General features: G+C 43.1%; 1 pseudogene; it reads left to right on the forward strand.

The window, feature by feature from the left end:
• Positions 1-433: 433 nt before the first annotated feature.
• LOC147448609 (uncharacterized) lies at positions 434-27,863 on the forward strand (annotated as a pseudogene).

Genomic DNA, 27,863 nt, shown 5'->3' on the forward strand with positions numbered 1-27,863 from the left:
TTGGATGTGAGAGCCATGGCTACGATACGTCTATATCTAGCCGAGTCAGTGTTCTTCACTATCATAGGGAAGACAACAACCAAGGAACTTTGGGATAGCTTATGTTCAGCATGGGAGAGCAAAAGTGCATCCAACAAAGTTTTTCTCATGAAAAAGCTTATGAAGCTCAACATGAAAAACATGAAAGAAGGTAGCACAATTTTTGATCACTTAAATGAGTTCAACTCCTTGTTTAGTCAGTTGAAATTTCAAGGCTGAGTTTGACGACAAACTCAAGTCTATATTCTTGCTATGCTCTCTACCTAGTTCATGGGACATCTTTTCCACAGCCATTAGCAATTTGGCTCCGAATGGAAAGTTAGTGTTCAATGCTGTCTCACAGATGTGTTGCTCATCAAGGAAATTTGATATAAATCTCTCAATGGTGCTGGTCATGGAGATGCATATATGGCTGGCAGTTCAACGAAGACAAGAGGCTGTGACAGGAACAAATACAAAAGCAGAAGTAGAGAGAAAAATCCTTATAGTCCTAGCAGACACAAGAACTCAAGTAGAGACCGTATTGCCAAAAATGTCGAGTGTTACTATTGCCACAAGCAGGGCCGTTACAAAAAGGATTGTTACAGTTTCTTAAGAGATCAAAAGAACATGCAAAAAGATAATTCTGGCAAAGGCAAAAGTACGATAAAGATTGAGGATCTCAATGTGGTTGAATCTCCCATACGTACCACTGCAATAGAGGATGCTCCGCCTCCAATGATGATCATTATGCCAATAGAGATTCATGCAGAGGTGACATCAGATCCCTCAGATGTTCTCATTTTCACTTCAGATCTGACTCCAGATGCTTTGGTTGCACAGGATGAGGATTATGCACATAATTGGATTCTTGATTCTGGTGCAAGTTTTCATGTCACACCACATAGAGAGTGGTTTTCCTCTTATGCATCCATGCATGGCACAATCAAGCTTGGTGATTCCTATAAGCTTGAGATTATTGGCATTGGTGATGTGAAACTTCAGATGTATAATGACACTACTTTTGTGTTGCATAATGTCATACATGTGCCCAAGCTTACCAAGATCTTGCTTTCTATAGGGTAATTGGATGATCTTTGCTACACTATAGTCTTTGGTAATTGTTCTTGGATGATCCGCAAGAACAACCTTATCATGATGAAAGGTCGTAAAAATGGATCGTTGTACTCTATGTTTGTTTCAAGTGTCAACGACCACTCTATCTATGTTACCGAGTTGTCGTATACTGAGTTGTGGCATAGCCGGCTAGGGCATATTAGCCAAAAGGGAATAAAGAAACTTTAACATTTTGGCTACTTACCTGTGTTAGATTACACGGACTTTCCATTGTGTGAACATTGTCTATACGGCAAACAAACTAGGTTGACATCTTTGCCATTGAACAAGAAACTAGGCGAACCCCTAAACTTAGTGCACAATGATTTGTGTGGTCCAATGTCACATAAAACTCTAGGGAGGGCAAACTACTTTCTCACCTTCGTAGATGATTCCACTAGAAAGGTGTGGGTCAATTTCATTAAACGCAAGGAAGAGGTCTTCTCTACGTTCTGAAAATTCCTCGCCATGGTTGAGAACCAATTAGGAAAGAAGCTCAAAGCTTTTCAAAGGGACAATAGTGGAGAATACGTCTCCACGGAGTTCAAGGATTTTTGCAATCGAAGAGGCATTCATCGGCAGTTTACTACTCCATACACACCTGCACAAAATGGGATAGCTAAAAGAATGAATCACACAATTCAAGAGCGAGTTATCTCTATGATGTCTAAGGCAAAGCTTACTCCAGAGTTTTGGGGGAAAGCTGTTCAGACAACAATGTACATCATCAACATGTCACCTAGTTCTCCTTTGAATTTCAAATTCTAGATAAATTATGGAATGGGAAAATGCCAAGCTATGAGCATTTATGTGTATTTGGATAAGAGGCATATGCACACGTGCCCAAAGAACTTCATCGCAAGTTAGATCCTTGGTCACACAAATGCATGTTTATCAGCTATGGTGCAAATGGAGAGATGGGCTATCGTCTCTGGCACCTAGAATCCAACAAAGTTATCCGTAGCTCACACATGATTTTCAATGAATCAAAAATGCACAAGAAGCCCATTAAGGATGTTGAGTTTAGACGCATTTTTTTTGAGGATGTAGCCTCCAAACCAACTCAGTTCAGTAGTGTTGCACCTACTCCTCAAGTGCAAGATACTACTATTTCTCTGGAGAGAGCAGAGTCCAGAAGTCAGGCACTGAGACGCTCTGTAAGAGTATCACGTGTGCCCGAGCGGTTTGAGCCGGGTATACACCACGGTTTGGTCACTGATAGTGGAGAGCCAACCTGGTACAAAGAAGCTATACAAATGGACGATAGTATTGAGTGGGAGAAGGATATGCAATCAAAATACAATTTGATTGTGGCTAATGAGACATGGGATTTGGTTGCATTACCAAAAGGAAAAAATGCTTTACCTTGCAAGCAGGTATACAAGAAGAAGTATAAAATGGAAGATCTCGAGCCGAAGTACAAGGCTCGTCTAGTTGCCAAGGGTTTCAAGCAGCAAAAAGGTGTGGATTTCGATGAGATTTTATCTCCAGTAGTCAAGATGACTACACTTCGCACCATACTTGGCTTGGTTGCTATCCAGGACACGGAACTTGTCCAAATGGACGTGAACACAATATTTCTTCACGGGGATCTAGATGAAGATGTCTACATGAAACAACTAGAGGGCTTTGTATGTGAAACCCAAAAGTCAACAAGGGCAGAATTGGTTTGTAGACTTAAAAAGGCACTCTATGGCCTCAAGCAAGGTTCAAGGTAGTGGTATCAAAAATTCGACAAATTCATACAGTCTCATGGTTACATAAGAAGTCAAGAGGATCACTGCTTATACACAAAGAGGTTGAACGATGTCTCTTTAATCATCTTGATCTTGTATGTATATGATATGCCTATCGCAGGCAAATCAATTGATGAGATCAATCAGTTGAAAAAGATGCTAAGCACTCACTTTTCCATGAAAGATTTGGGAAATGCCAATCACTTTCTTGGTATGCAAATCAAGAGAGACAAGCAACATGGAATTATCTCAAGGAAAGTACATCCACAAAGTCTTGCAACGTTTTAGTATGCAGGGGGGGAAGTCACTGAGTACCCCCTGCAAGCATACTCCAAACTTAGCAAGATGATTCTCCCAAGAAAATTGTTGAGAAAGAGGAAATGGTGAAAGTGCCATATTCTTCAGTAGTTGGCAGTTTGATGTAGGCTATGTTAGCGAGAAGACCAGACATTGCACATGCAGTGGGAGTGGTTAGTAAGTACATGGAAAACCCTAGCAAGAAGCATTGGAAAGCAGTGAAGAAAATCCTCAGATACTTAAAGGGTACAACTAACAAGTGTTTACGCTTCGGAAATAGTGATGCATCTATTGTAGGTTACACGGATGCGGATAATGTGGAGTGTGTGGATCATAGAAGATCCACATCTAGCTATGTGTTCATGTTTGTAGGAGCAACTATCTCTTGGAGATTGTGTCTCTAAGACTGCACATCTTCATCTACCACTGAGGCAGAATATGTTGCTGCATCTGATGCAAGCAAGGAAGTCATATGGTTGGCTCGTCTACTGGGAGATTTGGGCATACACGAGGTTCCAATACTGCATTGTGATAGTCAGAGTACCATTGCTTTGGCAAAGAATCCGGTGTTTCACTCAAAGTTGAAACACATAGAGGTCAGATACCATGTCATGCGAAATACATTGGCTGGCAAGCGCATCGAGCTTGTCAAAGTTCACAATGACGACAACCCCACAGATGCTCTCACGAAGAGCCTAGCCTCAGAGCGATTTACATATTGCGTATGCTACAGCCGGAGGAGTGGAGTTCCCTGCAAAATACCCGAAATAGCATACTACAAACCATAGAACAGACTAATCGAGAAGGCGCACCTCTGAGAGCTGAGTGCTACGCCTGGCACGACGAGAGAGAAGAGAGGGGAGGAGAGAAGAATATACACGAGCACTGGGTGCAATCTCCCCCCCTGCAAGAGTGAGCATTTCTCTCTTGCACGTATTTATTTATAGATTTTTTGAATGCCCAAAAATGAGTACAAACTGGCCGACCGGTCATAAATGGACAAATCTCATAAAGAGTACTTGAATAATCAAATATACATAAAATATAATATTCTTTGCACAATCCATTACCTGCTAATGCTTTTGCCACCTGTCAGCTGCAATAAATGGATAAATATCAATTCTATAACATACCTCCCCGTTGGAAAGCAACTGTCCTCAGTTGCGAAGATAAAAATTTGCAAACAATACTTGTCAAAAACAATGAGTAGAAATCTGTATCAAATAGTAACAACTCCATAAAACTAGACAACAATGCTTATGCCTGTCGTCATCCACATACTACCTATTCTAGTGTCCCATACCACTAGAATAAGCAGTATATGTCATACCCTGATGAATCAGGATATCATTGGTCACACTCATCATCAATCTCATAATGTCAAGTCTCATCACATAAACACTGCGTAATAATCACCAGATACCAAATCCCAATACAACTCCAATTCCACAATATAAGACCAAATCCAAATCACTTTCATTATGTACCCGGGTAACAAAATCATACCAGTTGCAGTGGTGGCCAGCAACTGCAGCATGATTTCATGATTGGTGTTGCCTAAATCGGCGAATCTACACCAATAAGACGTGCTACCTAAATCGACGAATCTGCACTAATGCTGCGTAAATCGGTGAATCTGCATTTACCCTTGTGAATTGATGCATGGTTTTTAGGACCCCTTCGGAAGATGCAATAAAGGCACACTCAGTTGTTGGGGAGATGAAGATACTCTAGTCCAAGGGATCTCGAATCGAAAGAGAAGAAAAATCTACTTCACAAGCACCAAAGAGTAAAAAGTGCCATGGACAGAAGATACGTGGGAACGAGCTCTTATGCATGCCTACAACCTATATCTTACAGAATAGCCCATTCTAGGTGTGAATTTCTAATGAAATTTACACGAGGATGTTCGTGTGGACTCACAGCACAGCATACTCCGTTTTCACTTTTTTACCTACAGTAAATATTTTTCACCTACATGGTAAATACAAATCACTTTTTACCTATAGTAACTTTTTTTACCCATGGTAAATATTTTTTACTGCACCATAAGTATTTGGTAGGTAACAGTTCACTGTTACTAGAAGCAATGATTGGGCATCAACAATGCAGTTACAGGAGGAGAAAAGGAGAAAATCTTATGGTAAAGGTGAGTCAACAGGGATAAAGACTTTTGAGTTGAAAAGAGACATGCTGATTTTTTCAAAGAACACATGTCAAAAGAAGCCATGGTTGAGGATTTTTTGAGAATTTGATATTCAGGAGGACCCAACTGCCACCCCCCCCTCGCAGGTCCCCCCCTGACATGTGCAGAACCTCCAGTTTCAACAGCCACCTTACCTGCTCTTAAATGCTGGTCAAGGCCTTATCCCCATGTGTCACAATCAGAAAAAATCAGCATTTATCCTCCCCTCTCACATCACTCTAGAGAATATCTTGATGGTGACATATCAGGTGACCTCAATCTGTTGACCACCCTAAGCAAAAAGTAACCCCAATCAACGGATTTAAGCATGTTTATCCCTAATCCTAAACCCTCTCAGAAACCTATATAAGGAGGCCTTCTCTCACTCAAAACCAACACTTCACTCACTTCACCAAGCAACGAAGCTATGACGACATTGCTCACAACGAGGAGCTATGGATGGAGCTCTAATCTCTCTCCCTCCCTCTCTCTCCCTCTAGTATGCTACATTACTAGCCCTAAAACCTAAATAAGGAGTCTTCTCTCATGCTCCATGGCCACCATCCTCGCCATCATTCTCTAAGGTATTGATGTGTTGCTAGTAGGATCATACCTACTTGCTGGGTTGATTGTTTTTGACAAGGGATTATGCCATCCTTAGCTTGCTTCTCTATATCCTTGTTATGTATGATCAGATGCCGTTGTATTGTTAAGCTGATGTCTTGTGTATATATATGCTGCATAAGGTCCCTAAGCTTCGTTTCTATGTGTTTTGCCATATGTTTTGATGCCATCATAATGCCAGAAGTCTCACTTGCCTCTGTGCACTATGTGTGAGGTCCCTAAACCTCTTAATTTAGGGTGGTGCCCCCTTTGTTTTGTTCTTTGCTTGTTTGCATGAGGTGTGGTTTGTGGAGTGTGCACGAGTATAGAGGCCACCCGATTGCACTGCTCTTTTTCCCGCTATCATTTTGGTGCCCCCACTGAGGAGGGCTACACAGACCTTCAGTCCACAAGCAATGAAGATGTGCAATCTACAACATGGACGGATGGCGTGAGGAGTTTGCAAATTGGAGAACAGAAGAAGAGGAGGCTTTAGAGGCCTTAAAAGCTTTCATCGAGGTCTTGTTACCAGGTTGCAGTGTCATTGAAATTCAAGAAGTAAGTTCTTCTACATGCCTTGTTCGTGATCGTCGCCAACGAAGGAGAGTGAGAAGAAGAGCTTGATATACCTCTCCTCTCAACCTATGAGTGCTCCAGAAACCTCCAACGCACACGAGCTTGAAATATTCTACATCAACATACATGAAGGTACTGTGACACACATTAAGGGAAGAGAAAGCATCACCAGACCTCTCTTTCCTGAGGAGCCGATTAAGAGGAGGAAGATCACCTCTACACCTAAGTGGCCCAAGGCCGCAGCGCGTGCTCAAGTGTAAGGTAACATTTGGCTTAATCTCATTAATAAGGGATTACATGACCACTACAGGCAAGAAAAAGGCTAGTGAGCAACCAACTTCAACCTCCAACTTGCAACCACGACTCTCACCCCTAAATCCTCCTGAAGCAAAGAGACGAAGGCTTGCCTACAAGATTGCCGCCCGTCTGCGAGTGCTCCTAGTGCACTTTGTGAATCCAGACACCACCAATCCCAAGCCAACCTCCTGTCCGCGTGAAGATCACTTTGGATATTGTCCAAAGTGCTTTGGAGACCGGGCGAAAAGCCTCCCTGCCCTACCTTTGCTGCTAATTTTCAAGAAGTTATCTCAATCTAAGGAAACTATCTTAGTTGATGATGTGCTGCACATTAATGGTGTCACTTTCATTCGTCATGCTGATTATGGTAATAGCATCCAATTGTTGCTTGCTAAAAGGCTCAGCATTGTACAAAGTGTTGCCATCACGCCTTACGTCTTCACAGATGCATCAGGAAGAGTCAAAGTGATCCGAGGTGCTGACCTTCTGTGGCTGATCAGGCTCATTGGTCCCAAGGTGGTGCAACTAAGCTAGGCTCTTGTGTGTAAGTATGGATGCCAATAATGAGAATGATGATCCCCGCATGTTTCCTTTCCATTTTGTGTGTCATATCCGTGTGAATATTTGTATTGATAGAAAAATCTTTTATCAGCAAAGAATAGCCCTGTTGTTTGGAGCCGAGAGACTTGGGGAAATCTTGCGCTCTCCTCATCCTGTCATTCTACCCTTACTAGACTATTACCATTCCTTTGATGTGTCGATCTTCATTCTATTTTGAGCTAAGTTATGCTAAAGCTCCAAATTGTAATTACCATACTCTATTTTAAAATAAATTGGAGCTGTTTGTGTAATTGTTTACTCTCTCACTTATGGCCTTCCCTAATTTTTATGGTAAGCCTGGGGAGGTTGCTCCAGACTTTTTGGATAATTTGGAAATGGCCTTTCTGGTATCGGGAAGGGATGACGAAGCTACTAAGTTAAGGGCCTTTCCTTTGGTCTTGAGGGAAGGTGCAAAATTATGGTATCAAACTTTGGCACCTGAAGAAAGAAGGGACTGGGAGTCCTTAAAGATGGCCTTCATCGAAGAATTTCGCCGTCATGAGCCTCCAGAGGAGATATGGAGACAGCTCTTAGAGCTACGCCAAACATCACCCAATGACTATAGAAGCTATGAAGGAAAGTTTTCCAACCTGTGGGAGAAATGGTGTGCATCACTAGGTGAAGGAGAAAAGGCGCCAGAATGCCTAAAGAAGGACTGTTTCCTGGCAGGGCTTTACCCCATCCTTCGAGAAAAGGTAAAAGGTAAATTCCCAGATACCTTTGATAAAGCTATGACTTATGCAAGGGAGAAGGATAGGAAGTTAAAATTCCAAGCTCAACTACAAGGGGGAATGGAGCCTCCACCGCTAGCTCAACCTACGGCAAGGGTAGTAGCAGGGACAGGAGCAACAGACCAAGAGTCCTCTCAACAAGAATTACTTCAACAAATCACCAATCAACTAGAGAGCCTGTCCATCAATCTAGTTCAAGGTGTAAGGGCTCCCCAGCCAGGAAATGAACGAAATAGACAAGAAGGACAAAGGCAAGCACGTGAGTACATTTGCTACAACTGTGGAGAGGTAGGTCACGGCATGTATTATTGCCCCCATCCACGACGCTATCAAGGAAATGGTAATCAAAGACGGCCTCCTCGCCAGCAAGTCACTCCTCCTCGAGCTAGACGACTAAATGGACAAAATGCACACGTGGCTCCACCAATCCAAATATTGAGACCCCCTCCTCCACCACCACAAGCACCAACAAAGATCCCTCCACTACCATCGGGAGGGGAGGACAGGGCTGTCTCTGTCATAAGTCTTGACAATGGTAAGGATAAAGGGAAAGAAAAAATGGAGGAAGCTGTTGCCATGCCAATAAAGAGAGTTAGGAGACAAAGAACTGATGAAATGGAAGCTTCAGAGCCGGATAAAGGGAATGAGGGTTCCTCCCAAGTGATAGGAGACAAGAAAAGGAAGAGTAGGTCAAGGAGGCACATAGGAGTAGAAGACTTTCCACTTGGGGTAGGATCCATACCTTACGACCTGGTAGCAGATGTGAGTAAGCAAGGACCAAAGATTTCATGGCAGCAACTCCTCCACCTTTCCCCAAAGATGCGTAGAACCTGGTCTAAGATGGTCAGCACCAGGAGGGCTAAGGCAAAGTTAGTTGGGTCTATTAGTGCAAGAGGCATGAAGGATATCGTGCCAGTCATTGATGCAGAGATTAAGAGTCAACGAGTCTCCAATGTGTACGTAGATGGTGGAGCCGAGATTTGTGTTATGACAGAGAAATTAATGCACAGGTTGGGTTTGGAAGTAAACGGGCAAACTTCCTTACGAGCTAAGATGGCAAATAATGTAAGGGTGGCTTGTGTGGGAAAGGTTAATGGAGTGAAGGTTTCAGTTTTTGGTGTGGCAATCTCAATTGATGCTTATGTGATCCCAACTAAGGGGGAGGGCTATCCGCTAATCCTTGGAAGACCTTGGCTTATGGCTATGAAAGCTAGGCAAGATTGGGAGACAGGTTCCCTTGAGTTGCGACCAAATCATAAGATAGGTGGCAAGCAACAAAAAATTGTGTATGACATGAAGCAGGGTAGACAACAAGACCTAGAGATGGAGACTTCTATGGATGAATGGAGCACAAGCAGCTGCTCTTCATTTGAGGATGAGTCATCTGAGGAGGATGCTAGCTCTTTGGAAGTCATGGGTATAATACTGTGAAACCCAGAAGGAGAAGGTGGTCAAGACTCTCTAAACAAGGAAGAAGCCACAGGCTTAGAGGAGATGCTAGCTAAGGACCTACTAGAAGAAGAGAGAGAACCCTATTTGCAGGTACTAAAGAAGCATGCTGGCCTCTTTATAACTGATTACGAGCACATTAAAGGAGTGACGGTAACCCAACACCATATCCAATTAAAGGAAGGTGCCAAACCGGTGGTACAAAGGCTAAGGAGATTAGGGCTAGTGCAACAAGATGCACTCTTAAAAGAAGTAAAAAGATTACTCAAGGCAGGATTTATCTACCCAGTGGAAGATTCTGAGTGGGTGTCTCCAGTTGTGGTAGCACCAAAGAAAAATGGGAAGTGGAGGGTATGTGTGGATTACAAGCCTCTAAACGCAGCCACAAAAAGGGACCATTTTCCTTTGCCTTTTCAAGATGAAATACTAAATGAAGTGGCTGGTCATGAAAGGTACACAGTGTGTGATGGGTACTCAGGCTACTTCCAAATCAGAATTGCAGATGAAGACCAAAGAAAGACTACCTTCATAACACCTTGGGGGTGTTTTGCTTATAGAGTTATGCCTTTTGGTTTAACTAATGCCCCAGCTACTTTCCAGAGGTTTATGAACTTGGTGTTTCAACCTTACTTTGGTAAGTCCATACGAGTCTTCATTGATGATTTTTGCATTTACAGCTCTAGGGAAGTACATCTGTCCAAGGTTGATGAAGGTTTCACCCATCTGGCCCAATTGGGTGGGCAATTGAATAAGGACAAGTGCCACATAGGTGAGAGCAAGGTCACTCTACTAGGCCATGTTGTGTCTCAAGATGGTATTGAGGCTGACCCTGAAAAGGTAAAGACATTGAGGCCACATAGGTGAGAGCAAGGTCACTCTACTAGGCCATGTTGTGTCTCAAGATGGTATTGAGGCTGACCCTGAAAAGGTAAAGACATTGTTAGCTTTACCTACTCCTTCAAACGTGAAGCAACTAGTCTCCTTCATTCAAAAGGTTCGCTACATGGGACGATTCATACATCTCCTTTCTCAGGCAATCTATCCTTTGTAGCAGCTCACTAAACACACTACATTGACATGGAGTGAGGAGGGTGAAAGGTGCTTTCAAGAAGTTAGAACCATTTTGAGCTCATTGCCTGTCGTCCAACAACCCACATGGGGTGAATTATTCTATGTAAATCCTAGTGTAGGTCCAGAAGCTCTAGGAGCTGTCTTGATGCAAAAAGACCCAAAGACATCTCTCATGAGACCAGTCTACTTCTCTAGTAGAGTGATGATAGCTGCTGAAAAGGGTTTCAGCGCAACTGAGCAATTGGTGCTAGCTCTTAAGTTTGCAGTGGAGAAGTTTCGGGCTTACTTACTTCCGAGACAATTTGTGGTGATCACAACTGAGGAGGTTTTTCCATATGCCCTACAACACATGGAATTGTCTCAAAGAATAGCAAAGTGGGTGGTGCAGCTTCAAGAGTTTGACTACACACTACAAGTAGAGGATTCCACCCGTGCTTGTTTGGCAGATATCCTCACACAAAGGTGTTATGAGAAGGCCAAGAAAGAGGCACCTAGTAAGGTACCGCCTATCCCGGAGCCTGAAGTTCTACTGGGAGCACACAGTCTGTATTTTGATGGGGCTTACAAGAGGACCAAAGACAAGGCATCAGCAGGCATAGTAATATTAGGTCCAGAGAAGGAGAAGATCTTTGCAAAAGGGTTTCATCTAAAAGAGGTTCATTCTAACAATGAAGCAGAGTACCATGCCCTTGTTTTAGGGTTGCAATGTTGTCTTTCTCAGGGCATCACAAAGCTAAATGTTTTTGGTGACTCCATGTTGATTGTTAAGCAAATGGTTGGTGTATGGGCCTGTAAAAATGACAAATTTTCTGTTAAGATGAGGGAAGCAAAGGCCTTGTTGAAGGGTTTTAAAGAAGTTCGAGTGCACTTTGTACCTAGAGATCAAAATCGAGAAGCAGATGCCTTAGCAGGTGAAGAACTACAAACTCTCATAGTAGGTGCTATCCTTGTGAAAAGTCCTTTATACCAGGGAAAGGAGGAGCTGCATGATTTACTTTACTTTCTTGAGCATTGTGAAGCACCCTCTGGTATGAGTAAAAGTGAACGTAGGTGGTTGGCAAAAAAGGCTACCAGCTATAGCTTAGTGAATGAGGACTTGTATTGTAGAGGGAAAGATGCTGTCTTAAGGAGAGTTCCTGCATCCCAAGAGATAAAGGATATTTTTTTAAGTTGTCATGAAGGTGTGTGTGGTGGCCACTTTGCACAAGAGATTACTAGCAGAAAGATTTTACAAGCAGGGTTCACGTGGCCAAGCCTCCATCGAGATGTACAACATTGGTGCCGCACATGTGAGGTTTGCCAAAAAGCTGGACCAAGGCGTCTTACCCATGAAAATCAGCATCCAATCAAAACCTGTGGGCCATTTGAAAAATGGGGGATAGATGCAATAGGGCCACTACCTTGCACTCAATCAGGGAAGGAATACATCATTATGGGGGTGGAGTACATGACCAGATGGGCAGAAGCTCGTCCCACAAAGCGCATCACAGCCAAGGACGTGAGTGATTTCATTTTTGAATGCCTTTGTTTCCGTTTTGGCACACCTTTGGAGATTCTCTCGGATAGGGGACCTGGATTTCGAGCTGATTTAGTCGGGCAATTGATGAGCAAGTTAAAAATCAAGCGCAGGCACTCTACACCATACTACCCTCAGTGCAATGGTCTTGTGGAAACGGTAAATGGTCTTATATGTAAAATCATCACTAAGCAAGTGCATTTACATCCTAAGGCATGGGACAAACACCTAGATGCAGCACTTTGGGCCTACAGAACATCCTTTAAAACATCCTTGGGGTATACACCTTTTCACTTGGTTTACGGGCAAGAGGCACTATTGCCTATAGAAGTGGAGCTAGCGAGCCTCCGAGTTCTAAAAGCACATCAAGAGGATAGTCAAGAGAAGCAGGTGGAAGGAAGAATCATCGATTTGGAGAGGTTAGGGCTAGATCGAGAGTCAGCAGTGAAGTACTATGCAGCCCAGGTAGAGAAGAAACGAAAGAAGTTCAATCGCAACCTTGTCAAGAAAGGTATCAAGGAAGGTTCTTTAGTGCTCAGATACGACAATCGCTTTGATCGCAGGAAGGATGGTAAGTTCTTGCTTAAGTGGGAAGGCCCTTTTGTAGTGATATAGAGGTTCTCAAATGGTAGTTACCAACTAGGTGACCTAGATGGTAAGGTATATCAGACCCCGGTAAATGGTTGGCGATTGAAGGCCTACCAATGTCGTCTTTCACAGCCATATGCTGGTGAAATCAATGCTAAGGATGGTTCAGAGGAGAGCTCATCATATTCGAGCTCCAACTAAGGTAACAATCATGTACATAGTCGTTTTAGAAAAAAAAAAAAGGAAAAAAAGAGAAGAAAAAAAGAAAAAAGAGAATGCTACCAGTGAAAGCGGATATTGACAATGGATGGGGTATGGCTTTCAAGGGTCTAGGAGACCAGTTGTTAGTCATGGATGGATACAATTATTCATCAGAAAGGACTAAACAAGGTGTATCAGCCAAGAAAGCAGTAACATGGCAAATTCAATTGGTACCAGGTGGGTAAGTATTCAAGAGAACCCTATTGTAGCACAACCTACAGCTAGAGGCATCAAATACCTCTAGCTTAAGGGGGAGGGCTATATGATGCATGGTTTTTAGGACCCCTTCGGAAGATGGAATAAAGGCACAGTCAGTTGTTGGGGAGATGAAGATACTCTAGTCCAAGGGATCTCGAAAGAGAAGAAAAATCTACTTCACAAGCACCAAAGAGTAAAAAGTGCCATGGACAGAAGATACGTGGGAACGAGCTCTTATGCATGCCTACAACCTATATCTTACAGAATAGCCCATTCTAGGTGTGAATTTCTAGTGAAATTTACACGAGGATGTTCGTGTGGACTCACAGCACAGCATACTCCGTTTTCACTTTTTTACCGACAGTAAATATTTTTTACCTACAGTAAATATTTTTCACCTACATGGTAAATACAAATCACTTTTTACCTACAGTAACTTTTTTTACCCATGGTAAATATTTTTTACTGCACCATAAGTATTTGGTAGGTAATAGTTCACTGTTACTAGATGCAGTGATTGGGCATCAACAATGCAGTTACAGGAGGAGAAAAGGAGAAAATCTTATGGTAAAGGTGAGTCAACAGGATAAAGACTTTTGAGTTGAAAAGAGACATGCTGATTTTTTCAAAGAACACATGTCAAAAGAAGCCATGGTTGAGGATTTTTTGAGAATTTGATATTCAGGAGGACCCAACTGCCCCCCCCCCCCCCCCCCCCCCGCAGGTCCCCCCCTGACATGTGCAGAACCTCCAGTTTCAACAGCCACCTTACCTGCTCTTAAATGCTGGTCAAGGCCTTATCCCCATGTGTCACAATCAGAAAAAATCAGCATTTATCCTCCCCTCTCACATCACTCTAGAGAATATCTTGATGGTGACATATCAGGTGACCTCAATCTGTTGACCACCCTAAGCAAAAAGTAACCCCAATCAGCGGATTTAAGCATGTTTATCCCTAATCCTAAACCCTCTCAGAAACCTATATAAGGAGGCCTTCTCTCACTCAAAACCAACACTTCACTCACTTCACCAAGCAGCGAAGCTATGACGACATTGCTCACAACGAGGAGCTATGGATGGAGCTCTAATCTCTCTCCCTCTCTCTCTCTCCCTCTAGTATGCTACACTACTAGCCCTAAAACCTAAATAAGGAGTCTTCTCTCATGCTCCATGGCCACCATCCTCGCCATCATTCTCTAAGGTATTGATGTGTTACTAGTAGGATCATACCTACTTGCTGGGTTGATTGTTTTTGACAAGGGATTATGCCATCCTTGGCTTGCTTCTCTATATCCTTGTTATGTATGATCAGATGCCGTTGTATTGTTAAGCTGATGTCTTGTGTATATATATGCTACATAAGGTCCCTAAGCTTCGTTTCTATGTGTTTTGCCATATGTTTTGATGCCATCATATATAATGCCAGAAGTCTCACTTGCCTATGTGCACTATGTGTGAGGTCCCTAAATCTCTTAATTTAGGGTGGTGCCCCCTTTGTTTTGTTCTTTGCTTGTTTGCATGAAGCGTGGTTTGTGGAGTGTGCACGAGTACAGAGGCCACCCGATTGCACTGCTCTTTTTTCCGCTATCATGAATCTGTAATTTTTCAGTGTGTTGCCTAAATCGGCGGATCTGTGTGCATGTGACCAATGGACTAGACAAGACATAAAAAGACAAAACATGTACTATCTGTGTGACACCACATTAGAGTGTAGTTGAGTAGCAGAGAACTTACAAATTTTTTTTCACTAACTCAAAAGACCGCAACTCATATGAGTAGCTGCGTAGCTTAATGCCAAATCCTCTCAGTAGAAATTACATGCATTGAAGCACAAGCCAAAACTTTAGGGATTTTTAATCTCATATGCCATAAGAAAATGCAAGGAAGTAAAAGATCTTTTTGCTTTCAAATTGTCCAATGGTATTATACTTATTGCAAACTGCTTGACGTTGTGTCCTTAAATATATGCACCAACAATATAAACTTCCAAGCAAGTAGAGAAAGTGAGTATTATTGTAGGAATATGTTAAGGGATGTCATTGCAGTATAGGCAGACGAGATATGTTGCGTAAGTGATGTGATCTTAAGAAATATGATAGCCGTAGATATATATAGGAATGGACTCATTAAGGAGAATTAAAATAACATGGAAAACAACGAGAAATTACGTACCTGGAGGTGGTTTGCAGAAGTGACTCAAATCAGCAAATGCTAAACAATTTCTTGAAAACAAAGGTCAACAACAAAATTCATCATGTGAGTAATGTTATGCAAATTAGAACAAACCAAAATTCAAGTCGTACAGATGGATGTCAGATATCGGTGAGGTGGACTGTATATGTGAGTAAGTGTTTAAACCATTGATTTTTGTCTCAAGAAAATTAGTAAAATTTCACCAGTGTTATTGAAAGTAGTTAAAACAGCAAAACATCGGCTAGATTCCATGCTTTCCTTCACATAAATCGGCAAAGTTTTATAAGTTTTAGTGTGAATACTTGAAAACCTTTGAGTTTTGACCTAAAAACAAAACAGCTTTAGGTGTGCCCTTATGGTCTTTAGTTAGAAAAATTGTTTTTGGCAAGCCCTAACTCGACCAACAAACATTGCTATGAGTACTCTGATTCAAAGAGAATTTCTCATGAAAAATTTCGTAGGAACTACTTTGGATGGTCATCTTTGAATGGATACAACAAACACTAAATTACCAAGAGACATAGCAGCGCTTATCGCCACCTTAAATATAGACACACAAATCCCACACCACGTAGCCACGAACATTAACTTCAAGCTATGAAATACCATATAGAACACTTATAGTATGTCATGTGTGTGTGTGTGTGTGTGTGTGTGTGTGTGTGTGTGTGTGTGTGTGTGTGTGTTTGTGTGAGTGTGTGTCAAATTGACGAATGAGTGTGTGTGGAGGGCAAGAGGCTAGGTCAGTGACTTGCGAGGTTGGGGACAATCGAATACAAAGGTAGGGCCCGCACTTTGGTTGAGGGGGGAAGGAGAGAGAGAAAATGAAATGAAATGTTATATTAACCGTTTTTAGAATTGCTAAAATTACGTGTGAGACCAAACGAATACAATCCTTGTGGATTGAAACCAATGCCGGAAAGACCGACATAACCAATACGACTATAATCCTAACAGAAGCAGCATGAGATTTCACCCACCACCTTTGACAATAAAAAAATAAATAAATAATAATAAAGCGAACATTAGTAGGGAAAGAAGGATTCTAGAATTCTTTCAGGTCCAAATGATTACCTAGAATCTACATGCAGTGGCTCTCCTACTCGCTCCACATAATTCTAATAAAATTCAATACTGTGTCAGATTTCGTATAAAACACCTCCCCTAAAGTAGTGCCCTCTCGATAGGTTGAAAACAACCCTTGCAGTTGAACTGTAGCTAGGGACACATAAATTAATGCTTTCAACACCATCTTCACGCGTCGGCTCGTCGTTCGTGTTTCTGGTCACAAGTGCCTAATGCAATACAGCCTCGGATAGCGCTCGATTCCAGCCATCCCTAGACACTGATGTTCAATTTTAGCCTGTATTTTACTTAATTTGATTGTGTCTTGAGACATTGTATTAGATCTTGCAAGATTGTATCACTAATGTGATCTGGAATGACATTTTGGCCTTGTGAAGACAATTAATATAACGTGTTATTTTTGTTGTTGTTGTTGTTCTTGGGTGTGCGTGTGTGTGTCGGGCTCAAGATAGAGGTGGTCGTGACTGACGGATGGAGAGAAACTGGTGTGTGCCAGAGAGGAATGTGGCGTGTCGAAGGGTTGATGGTTGAAAAGCTGGGGCCGAAGTGACGGATGGAGAGAAACTGGTGTGTGCCAGAGAGGAATGTGGCGTGTCGAAGGGTTGATGGTTGAAAAGCTGGGGCCGAAGTACTGTTGGGGTTCATGTCCGGTAATTTGCATGCACAAACCATTGGTGCACGCCAGACGCCAGTTGCCGTCCCATGCTCGTGCTTGGGCTGCAGCCTGTGCATCTGCTGGGGAAGCCAAGGCCGAGGTGAGGCGGGGGTAGAGGGCAGCAGAGCCGGAGGCGAATTAGCCAGGGGGCTTGCAATTAGACCTGCCGCCCTCAGGGGCTAACAGCTCCAACATATGCCTACAGGCATGTTTGCCCGATTTCGAAGGTCTCCCACTCTGCATACTCCCTTTCATCGAGAAAGTCATTTGTGGACTTGAAAAGCCTAGTTCGAAGAGGACGCAGTCCAAGCAGTGAGCATCGGTGGTGAGAGCTCCTGCAACGCCCACAAGCTGCTTCGAATAGATCTGCTGAGAGCCTAATCAATGTGGCTTCACAGTACGCTATAGGGCCCATCCTTGCTGGAGAGCTTGCCACCTGCACTGACCAGAGAACTCCCATGAACGAGAGAGAGAGAGAGAGAGAGAGAGAGAGAGAGAGAGAGGTTCAAGGCGTATTGCTGGTTAGAGGTTTCTGCTCTCTTCTTCGTCTCTTGAAAGTGCCACCATCTATAGCACTCGCTTATCGCCACCATATGCATGCCAGGATCAACTGCTTCACTCCGTAGAACGAGCGAAAGCCGCCGCCTACCTCAAGGTGTTCGAGCATGTCTGAGGCACGCGCAAGGGTTTCCCTGCACCCACTGAGCAAGAGCCGGAGAGCACGGTGGCCCTTGGAAGAGGCTTGTACCCAGCTTGAAGCTTGACAGCAATGGCGAGTCTTCGGTCGCAAGAGAGAGCTCCCTCGGCACATCTGCCATCTCCTCTGTGGACTGGAGGGCTTCTGCATGTAGCGTCGTGGCACGCATCTCTAACAGTACAATCGGGTGCATCATCGACTACTGCACTGCTTGCTTTTCAGCTGCCGACGCACACGCAGGGAAGGACAAGTTGGAAACCCTTGTCAGTTACCGCTTCAAAAGGTACTGTATAGCGGGCCTAGAGGGTGAAGCTTTTGTTGCACTGCATGCATTAAGGGTGGGAGGAGAAGGGAGAAAGCAAGGGCGGTGCCAAGAGGGAAATTTGCGTGTGTGTGTTTTTGACTGTTAGGTGATGAAAAAGAGAGAGTGGCTGGACGACAGCTGGTTGTGGGTCGTGTGGCTGCATGGTTGACGAGAGAGAGAGTCTGTGTGCATATGTGTTGCAAACGCAAGATAAGAGAGAAAGAGAGAGTGAGATACCAGTGGTCATGCATTAGTAGGTGGCTTGGGCGACTTCATGCTGACCTACATGCAACCCATTAGAGAGAACTGATAACGTACGTTGACGTGGTTGGCACGCATACCATGCAATCGAAAGGGTGTGCATGTGGTTGTCAGGTAAGGAAAAGGAGCGAGAGGCAGGCTGATTTCACTGGCTCTGTGTAGCATTTGAGCTCTCTATTGAAATGGTCGAGAGGTGTTGTGTGGAAGAGGGGGCGCCTTGTAGGGTGTGTGTGCACTATGGAGCCTCACGCTGCCTCTGGTAGCTTCACTAGATCAAGCAACAATCATGCAAATGGATCAGCCCGTCATTCTCTTTGGTACTCTGCACCAGGGCGCTTCTCTACCTTTCCTCTTCAAGCTCTGCCTTTTATAGCTCAGAGCTCTTTTGATCCACCTGTTGTGCAATGCTCTTTATCTGTGCTAAATCAGCTCAAAATCAGCCTCGAATTTAGCATTGTGGGTTGTGTGTGTGTGTGTGTAGCTTGGGTAGCCACCTATTGAGCCTCCTTCTGTTATGGCATGCCATGAGTCAGCCCCCGAACAGTTTATAGCACTCAATTATCCCGAAAAAGATGGTGCCTTCATGGCTTGATGGAATCGAGATCGGGCCAGCTGATCCCTGCTTCCCTTGTGCAAAACTTCCATACATAGAGAATGCTCTCTTTCCAAAGCTTTACCTCATTCCAGACTTCTTTGCAGACTCACCGATTCAAAAGAAAGAAATAAAAACTCACATCTAGCTCCAATGATTAGTTTCAATGATCAATGATCAACACAATCATTGCCTCATCAACTTCCTCTCTTCCACTTCAAGATTTGTACACAGACACCTCTATTTTCCAAACTACAGAGACTTCTTCTACTTGTTTTAGCGCTACATACGAGAAAATCCTATATCCTATTTTGCCATGATCATATTGGGCTCCCTTGACCTCCCCAGAAATTTCAAAGATTTTTCCAAAAACATGTCAATCAAGATAAAATCGCATGAAGCTAATTAGAGTTGTATAATTGCACTTATCTATGGTACTTGACTGCAAAGATCTACATTTTTAGAAAGAAAATTGTGCACCTTTTTTGGATACCAAATTCAGGTCTTCGATGACTGCTTGTTACCAAGAGCGTTACCTATGCTCTGATACCACTACTACAGCCGGAGGCGTGGAGTTCCCTGCAAAATACCCGAAATAGCATACTACAAACCATAGAAAAGACTAATCGACATACCTGGCAACCACATAGACGCATAATCGCGAGATACACGAACAGAGAGAGACAGAGTGCGAGAGAGAGGAAGAGAACATGCGCAAGCGCACCTCCGAGAGCGGAGTGCTACGCCTGGCACGGCGAGAGAGAAGAGAGGGGAGGAGAGAAGAATATACACAAGCACTGGGTGCAATCTCCCCCAGTGCAAGAGTGAGCATTTCCCTCTTGCACGTATTTATTTATAGATTTTTTGAATGCCCAAAAATGAGTACAAACTGGCCGGCCGGTCATAAATGGCCAAATCTCATAAAGAGTACTTGAATAATCAAATATACATAAAATATAATATCCTTTGCACAATCCATTATCTGCTAATGCTTTTTCCACCTGTCAATTGCAGTAAATGGATAAATATCAATTCTATAACAGCGTAGAACTTCATATTGGCCACCATGACCTTCAAATGGGAGGTTGTTGGGGTGTAGGCCAGGTGGCCATGGGAAATCACCCTTACCTTTTCTTTTCCTAATCAATATAGGGAGAGAAAGTGAGAGAGTTGACCACTCTCTCACTTTCCTCTCCACTAATCCAACCCTCTCCACTAACCCAACTCCCTGTGCAGCTTCTCCTTCATCCCCTTCCCCCTTTCTCCTTCTCTCTCTTGCATGCTTCCATACACGCACACTTCGCGCTAGTGCCCATCACTGATGATGAGGCCACAACAATTCTACTTAACAGTATTGACAAAGCACCACTTGACATTCTTGTGTCAACTTTGCAAAATATGGAAAAGAAGCTCGATGAAGTAATTGCGGCACCCTTGGAATATATTTGATTCAAAGCACAAGACTGAGCCAGACGGTGCAGGTCTAGCAGAAGTACCAAGAGATCAAGTGTTCTTCAATCAAGGTGGATTCAAAGGAGGAAGAGCAACCATGACAAGAGAAAGAGGACGAGACGAGGTGAAAAAAGAGGACAATTATCTGTCATAGATGTGGACAACCATGACATTTTGCTAGAGATGGTCCCAAACAAGAGGCAAGTTTCATTGGAAGAAGAGAAGAGGAAGGAGAAGAAGAGGCACCAACATGGGAAGGGACTACAAGGATGGTTGAGAATCTATTTTAGAATATGTTGTAAGTCCCCATGATGTATGTATGCACATGTCAAGACCTGGGCTAATCTATAGGGATGGGAAATACGGGCTAGATGATAGAAGTCTGGAGCATCTTTTTTGGGCTACTCATTGTGGAGTAAAGGGATTAGGAAAGTGCACAGATTGTATCTTTGAGAGGGGGTGTTGAGGATTGTGGTAAGTTTGGTGCAGAGTGAAGGGCACAAAACCCACATGCAATTTAACAATGTATGGCCTCGTATAAAAGAGGCCCATTTTTCAATGAAAATCATCCAAGCTTGTGTACATGAGGTGCAAAGCTTCTTATGAGTTAGGTCTTTGAGCGAGCTTAGGAATGAGTTTTTTTTTTTTTTTTTTTTTTGCTGCCCTCCTTAGCTCTCCTTCCTCCTCTTGCCGCCCATGTGCCTCCTCCCCTCCACTTGCTTCTCCTCCTCCAACATCCTCCCTCCCCTCCACCTTCTTCCTCCATCACCTCCTCTAGCCGCCATCCTCTTCCTCCTTACTCATCCCTCTCTTCTACCTCATTCCTCCCTCTCTTTTCTCTCTCTCTCTCTCTCTCTCTCCGTCTCTCTCTTTTCTCTTTCCTCTCTCTCTCTCTCTCTCTCTCTCTCTCTCTCTCTCTCCTCTTTCATCTCTCTCTCTCTCTCTCTCTCTCTCTCTCTCTCTCTCTCTCTCTCTCTCTCCATGCCTACCCCATCTCTCTATCTCTCTCTCTCCCTCTCCCTCTCCCTCTCCTCTACCTCATCTCTCTCTCTCTCTCTCTCTCTCTCTCTCTCTCTCTCTCTCTCTCTCTCTCTATCTCTACTCCTCCTCAGACCTTCACTCTTCTCCTTTTCCACACTATTTCGCATACTGCCACCCACATTGCAATATGTTTTTTTATCTAATTGAACCAAAAAGAAAACAACTACTCTGACTTGGGTGCATGTTCACGCTATCGCATGCTAAAATCATTTAGGCTAGAATATTCTCTCTCTCTCTCTCTCTCTCTCTTGGTGAATGGAATCCGGAATCGGATCATAGGATGTTATGTATTGACCTCAAGTGTGGTAAACGGCCCGAGCATGTAGCTTCCAATCATGATGTGAATCATTTGTACCTACGTCTAGACTTCAAACGAGCACTTATATATGCTGATATGGTGGACCAAATGTTAAGCATGATAGAGCATCAAGAGAGCCCAACATTAGAATGCAAGTGGAAAGTTTTCAAAGAAGTAATTTTCTCTTGTGCGAAGGAATGCTTTTCGGTGAAACACATGTCTTGCAAAAGGTCTAAGAAGGGTAGCACCAAGAAGAAATGGTTTGACATGGAATGTAGTCAAGCCCGAAAACACTTGCTAAGATTGGATGCAATCAAAGACAAGGAAGTTTACTTGGAATGTTCACACACATACAAAGCACTTGTTCAAAAGAAGAGGAGACGGTGGGAAGTCGAAAAACAACTTCTTTTAGCACAAGAGAAAGCACATGCATGTGGCAAGTTTTGGCAAAATCTAAAAGGCAAGCGCGTTGAGAGTTTTGGTGACTTAACTCTTGAGGATATGTATATGCATTGTAAGAACCTCTATGAGCAACCCAATGTTGATAAGATGGAGTGTTGTAGCTCCCTTCCGTTTATGTCTCCCTTCTTTACCATTGAAGATGTATGCCGCGCGATTGAGAAACTTGCTACTCGCAAGGCAGGTGACCTTCAAGGTGTCAAGGCTGAAATGATTAAATGGAAAAGCAAGAAAACACGATATTGGATATGCTGTTTAACCTTGCACTTCAGAATGGCATGCCTCATGATTGGAGTGCAAATTGGATCAAACCTTTGCACAAAGGAGGAGATGTAAATAATGTGAACAACTATCGCACTATAATGGTTGGTTCTTTAATGGCAAAGTTATTTGGATGTATCATGGAGATGAAGATAAGTGAATGGGCTAAAAAGAATGGCAAACGTGAACTTGGCCAAGCAGGTTTTCGAAAGCATCATAGCACTATTGATCACCTTGTCACTCTTCGAGTTCTTATGGAAGCGTCTCGATTGAAAGGAAAAAAGTTGTATTGTTGCTTTGTGGATTTCAAGAAAGCTTTTGACATGGTACCGCGAGGAAATCTTTGGAGACGTATGCAAAGCCTTCAAGTGCCGAGAGAATTTATGCATGCAGTTTTTCGCATCTACCAAAAAGTGATACGTCGATTACGTATGGGAGATGGAATTTCAGAATTTTTTGCAAGCACTATTGGTGTCAAACAAGGATGCCCACTTTCCCCAACCCTCTTTGGGCTACTCATTGATGAATTGGAATGCATGGTTCTTGACTTTATGCAGCAAGAAGGCATAGAAGAGGTTAAGATCGGAAATGCGGTGATCATGCTTTTGCTTTATGCCGATGATGTAGTGCTCTTGGCACATACCTTAGAAGATGCACAAAAGCTTATGAGTGTCTTGGAACGATTTTGCCTACATAGCGGGCTGATCATGAATGGATCCAAAATCAAGGTTATGCTTGTAAAGACCCTCAATGATGAAAATCCATGCATTGTATATAACAATGAGAAACTTGAAGTGGTAGATCACTTCAAGTACCTTGGCCTTGAGGTTCCATCCAATCATAAATGGAAGGATTGTACAATGCGTCGCTTGGAAGCCGGAAAGAGGGCCTATTATGCATTTGAGAACATGTGCAATGCAGGAGAGATCAAGTGTTGGGCTCTCAAAAAGTACCTCTTTGACACATTGGTGACACCGGTGCTTCTTTATGGAGTGGAGGTGTGGGGTGGAAGCATCGGGAAGTCTACTTGGAAAGAGTTTGAGAATGTCCAAAAGCGTTTTCTCACCAACTTTCTCCAAGTCAAGACACAAACACCCTACATGCTCTTACTTCTTGAGTCCGGATTGCTTCTCATTGAGGTCTTGGGCATGCAAAGGGTTGTGGAGTACATGCGTAAGACACAACGTAGCCCTTTGCATCGACTTCCTAGAATCGCATATGAAGCAAGTCAAATGGTTCAAAAGACATGCAAGAGCAAAATACTAAGTTCGGGGTGGATGCTTGATATCAAGAAATGGTTTGGAAGATGGGATGCATGTCACTTGGTCAAGGATGCGTCGATCGACTCCCAAGTTAATGAGGCCTTCTTACAACGCCAATGTATCACGGCTTGGGAGAAATCCAGAGGTTCTCGCTTCAGCCATTACACCACACACGTTGCCCCAAACTACAAATCTCTCTTCTTCTCGGAACGAGGTTACCAAACCCATTCCTACATCCTTGAGCCCATCCCGTTGAGTGCGATCCGCACCATTGCCTCCATTCGTCTTAGCTCCCATTCTACGCTGTGAGACAGGACGTTGGGGCACTGGCGAGGAGTGTCATCGACTTTGCACCTTATGCCCTCGTCAAGTGCGAGAGAGTGAGTACCACACACTACTTGAGTGCTCAGCTTTTGACCACATTAGGTCCTCTTTTCCCCATATATTCAGCCATGATCTCTCCCTACATACCTTCCTCTCCCAACCACGATGTGGACTCTCTGTTGCGACGCTCATTTCAGCCATTTTTGAGCATCGAGAGTCACTTATGAACTCTGCTCACACCACGTGACATGTTCATTTGGTCCCATAGGTCATATTTGACCTCCCAGGACGATAATAGAATTATCTATCTATCTCTCTGTGCTTCTCCTCAGACCTTCTCTCTTCTCTTTTTCCACACTATTCCGCATACCGCCCCCCACATTGCAATATGTTTTTCTAACCCCTATACCCCCCCCTCTCTCTCTCCATCTCTCCATCTGCTACTACCCTCTCTATTCTCATCTACCGCACCAATCCCTACCCCTCCCCCCACATTGCCATGTGGTTTTTTATCCAATTTAACAAAAAAGAAAACAATTACTCTGACCTGGGTGCATGTTCACGCTATCGCATGCTAAAATCATTTAGGCTACAATATTTGCATTCTCTCTCTCTCTCTCTAAACCATTCTCTCTCTCTCTCTCTCTCTCTCTCTCTCTCTCTCTCTCTCTCTCTCTCTCTCTCTCTTCTGTACATATCTAAAACCAAATAGATTAAAACAAAGATAGAGAGTGGATAGTAATAAGTGACCCAGATAACTGTATTTATTTGATGACGTTAACAACTAAACAATGTTGTGTACACAATTATCTTGGTCCCTTATCACATGTACACATCTAAATCCAAATAGATTAAAACAAAGACAAAAAGAGGAGACTAAAAAATGACCCAAATATTTTTATTTAGTTAATGACGTTCAGTTACAACACATCAGCTAAACATTGCTGTGTACACAATGTTCTTGTTCCCTCATCACATTTTAGGATGTGCCATGACCGCATCTCCTCCAAGACCACATGTCGCATCCATCGTGTGCTCAACTTTCCCACCATGCGCTGCAGAAACTACAATCAAATTTTCGTTAGGGACAATGCTCTTAGCAAAGACTACATTAATACTAAAAGTTTACTAAGAAGTCGTAGAAGACAGTATTTGAAACCAATCACCTATTAAATGAATCCTATGACACACATTGCGTACCCTGTTTGAAAGGTGTGTTCTTGATATAATCCGTTGCTAACCCAACATATGCATGAAGACCTTCTAGATATGGGAGTAAATTCATGAGGAGCACATTGTCGTTGCTCGCTCCATCGTAACTCCTTACTGTGACAAGCGTATGTGGTGGGTTTTCAATTGCCTTCTCAGGATTTTCATCTACTAGAATGGTGTCTAGAGGGTCCTTGTGGAGAGGATTCATTGATAATTGACTTAAAGAGACGCTAGACATTTGTGTTTATCCACAGAATTCTTTTTCCAGGTCAATCTAATAGAGAGGAGGATAGATGTTTTGTATTCAAGATGTCGACAAACAGGTCCTGGCTCAGGCATAGACCTTGTCAATAGAATGCGAAGAAATGGAAACGGAGATCTAAAAAGAGCGTGGTTTTGCTTTGATCACATTCGACGGGTAGAAGGATGGACAACCATGGCAGCCCATGTTTACGATCCAAGGCAAGTTTTAAGTTAATTCTTTTAATTTTACGTTCAATACATCCTACAACCTATTATAGAACAAATTCTAGAATACTAAACACATATTGACACATACTCAAAATTTCATGTGGCTTTGTGTTGATGTTCAGTGTCCAAGAATTAATGACAATTGCCATATGTGAGATGAAAGAAGAGGACACTACAACACATATGATATTTTGGCAACAAATGATCAACGTGCTAGAGCGCAATGGGGTGCCCCCACCAGATTTTTCTGGCTTTATGGCAGTGAAGCCCAAGCAAACTGGAATGCGGTGCGCACAATTTTCAATGGAGGTCCATATATGTTGATGAAAGGTAGGGAGAGATCATGCCTTTTCCATTGGGAACAAAGTCTAGGGATCCACACCACAAAATATGTTCTCAATGCATTTCAAGACGAGTACAAGCGACTGTGTCGAATGTGGTGGTGTGCGCATAGCAGTGAAGATGCAGAGGCCCAATATCGGTTCATTCGAGCTTGGTGGGCAACAGGAAAGGTGGAAGATGGGAATCTAGGCCCAATGGAGTGCTGGTTGAGTTGGTGGCATGTGAGGTACCCTCATTGGAGGAAGGAAATTGTTGGTTTAAGTTTTCAAATTTATTCTAGAATAGGTTGTAGGATGTCCATTAAATTAGACCCTTCATGATATTAATGAAATTATTAATTTATTTTTTTGAAGGCTTTGGATGACTATTGCATCGAGGTCGTCCCTCGAACAAATCTCTCAGAGTCACGTCACGCTTCATGGCTAGCAGGTGAAGGTCACAAGCCTAAAATTTCTTTGTAGATGCAACAGTTTCGGATATTGGGAACACTCTTCTTCAACAATCCAAAAGAATGGCATATATAGAGGGTAAGTATATAGGAAGCGGACCAAGCATAAGCAAGATGAGAGACAAGGCAGCTTCACGACAATTTCACACATCTACTCCATCACAGAGTAGCCGTGTTGTGAACGATGCAATTGGAGGAACTAATCTTCCAAAGGTGCCAGAGTTTTTTGGAGATCGGGTTACAATGACAAGGCGACGCAAGACATACGGCAATGTTATAGGCGAGGAGGCAAATAGTTCACACAGGCCAGAGTATGTCACTCAAAATGTTGCTCGACAAAGAAAGGCTCGAAAGTTGTCATTTGGAGATGCATCACAGGTAATCCAAGATCACTCTATGGACGAGGAGAATGACGGGGTGACAATTAGGGCCATCGAGTTTGACATAAATGACACCATGTGGGAAATCCGCAGGTGCAAACCGGGGTCTAAGTTCACTTGCCAAGGAAAAATCAAAGGAGGAAAGTGCAAGAAGAAGGTGAATTTATGCAAAGAGGGAACATCGGCACCCAGTTTTTGTGGGAAACGCAACTGGGAGGGGCGTAACAATGAGACATGGGTATGGTTTTGTAGCGATGATGTCAAACATGTGTGGGATGTATGTCCATATATTGTGATGCGACCTCCAAGACCTCCACTTGAGTGGCCAGTGGCACAGGGCACGAACTTAACAACGCTGGAAGTAAAGTCTTTGCAGCTAACGGGGTTTCATATCGCAACAAAAACTATGGAAGTGCAAGGGCAAAGACATGCAGGCAGGTATAGGACAGGTGTTTTTGAAGAGGCATCGAAAAGGATCGACAGTGCTTTAGGACTAGAAATGGTCATCGAACAAGTGGAAATGGTAAAGATCGGTAAGCATGAAGTCTTCATAGCAGTAACACCAAACTCGAAGTTACGTGGTGAGAAATATCGAGTCACAGTAGCTAGGAATCCTAGTTGTACTTGCAGAGACTTCGAAAGGAGGTCAGGGGAAGGAATGACCTATGTGGCTTGCAAACACTTGCATTATATCTACTTGAGAGTGTTTGGAATAGACATAAACAACAACATGTTCATTCATCAGTCTAGTTTGGCTGATAACGAGCTCAAAACTTTACTGAGTGCAAAAAGACTGTTGTAATAATGTAGCATTTGTTGTGCTATCAGATTTACCTTGAGTTGTGCAAACGATGATATTTGTTTTGAGTTTTCAACAAAATGA

The sequence above is a fragment of the Adiantum capillus-veneris genome, chromosome 10, assembly GCF_014529385.1.
Source record: "Adiantum capillus-veneris isolate H3 chromosome 10, ASM1452938v2, whole genome shotgun sequence".
Classification (NCBI taxonomy): Eukaryota; Viridiplantae; Streptophyta; class Polypodiopsida; order Polypodiales; family Pteridaceae; genus Adiantum; species Adiantum capillus-veneris.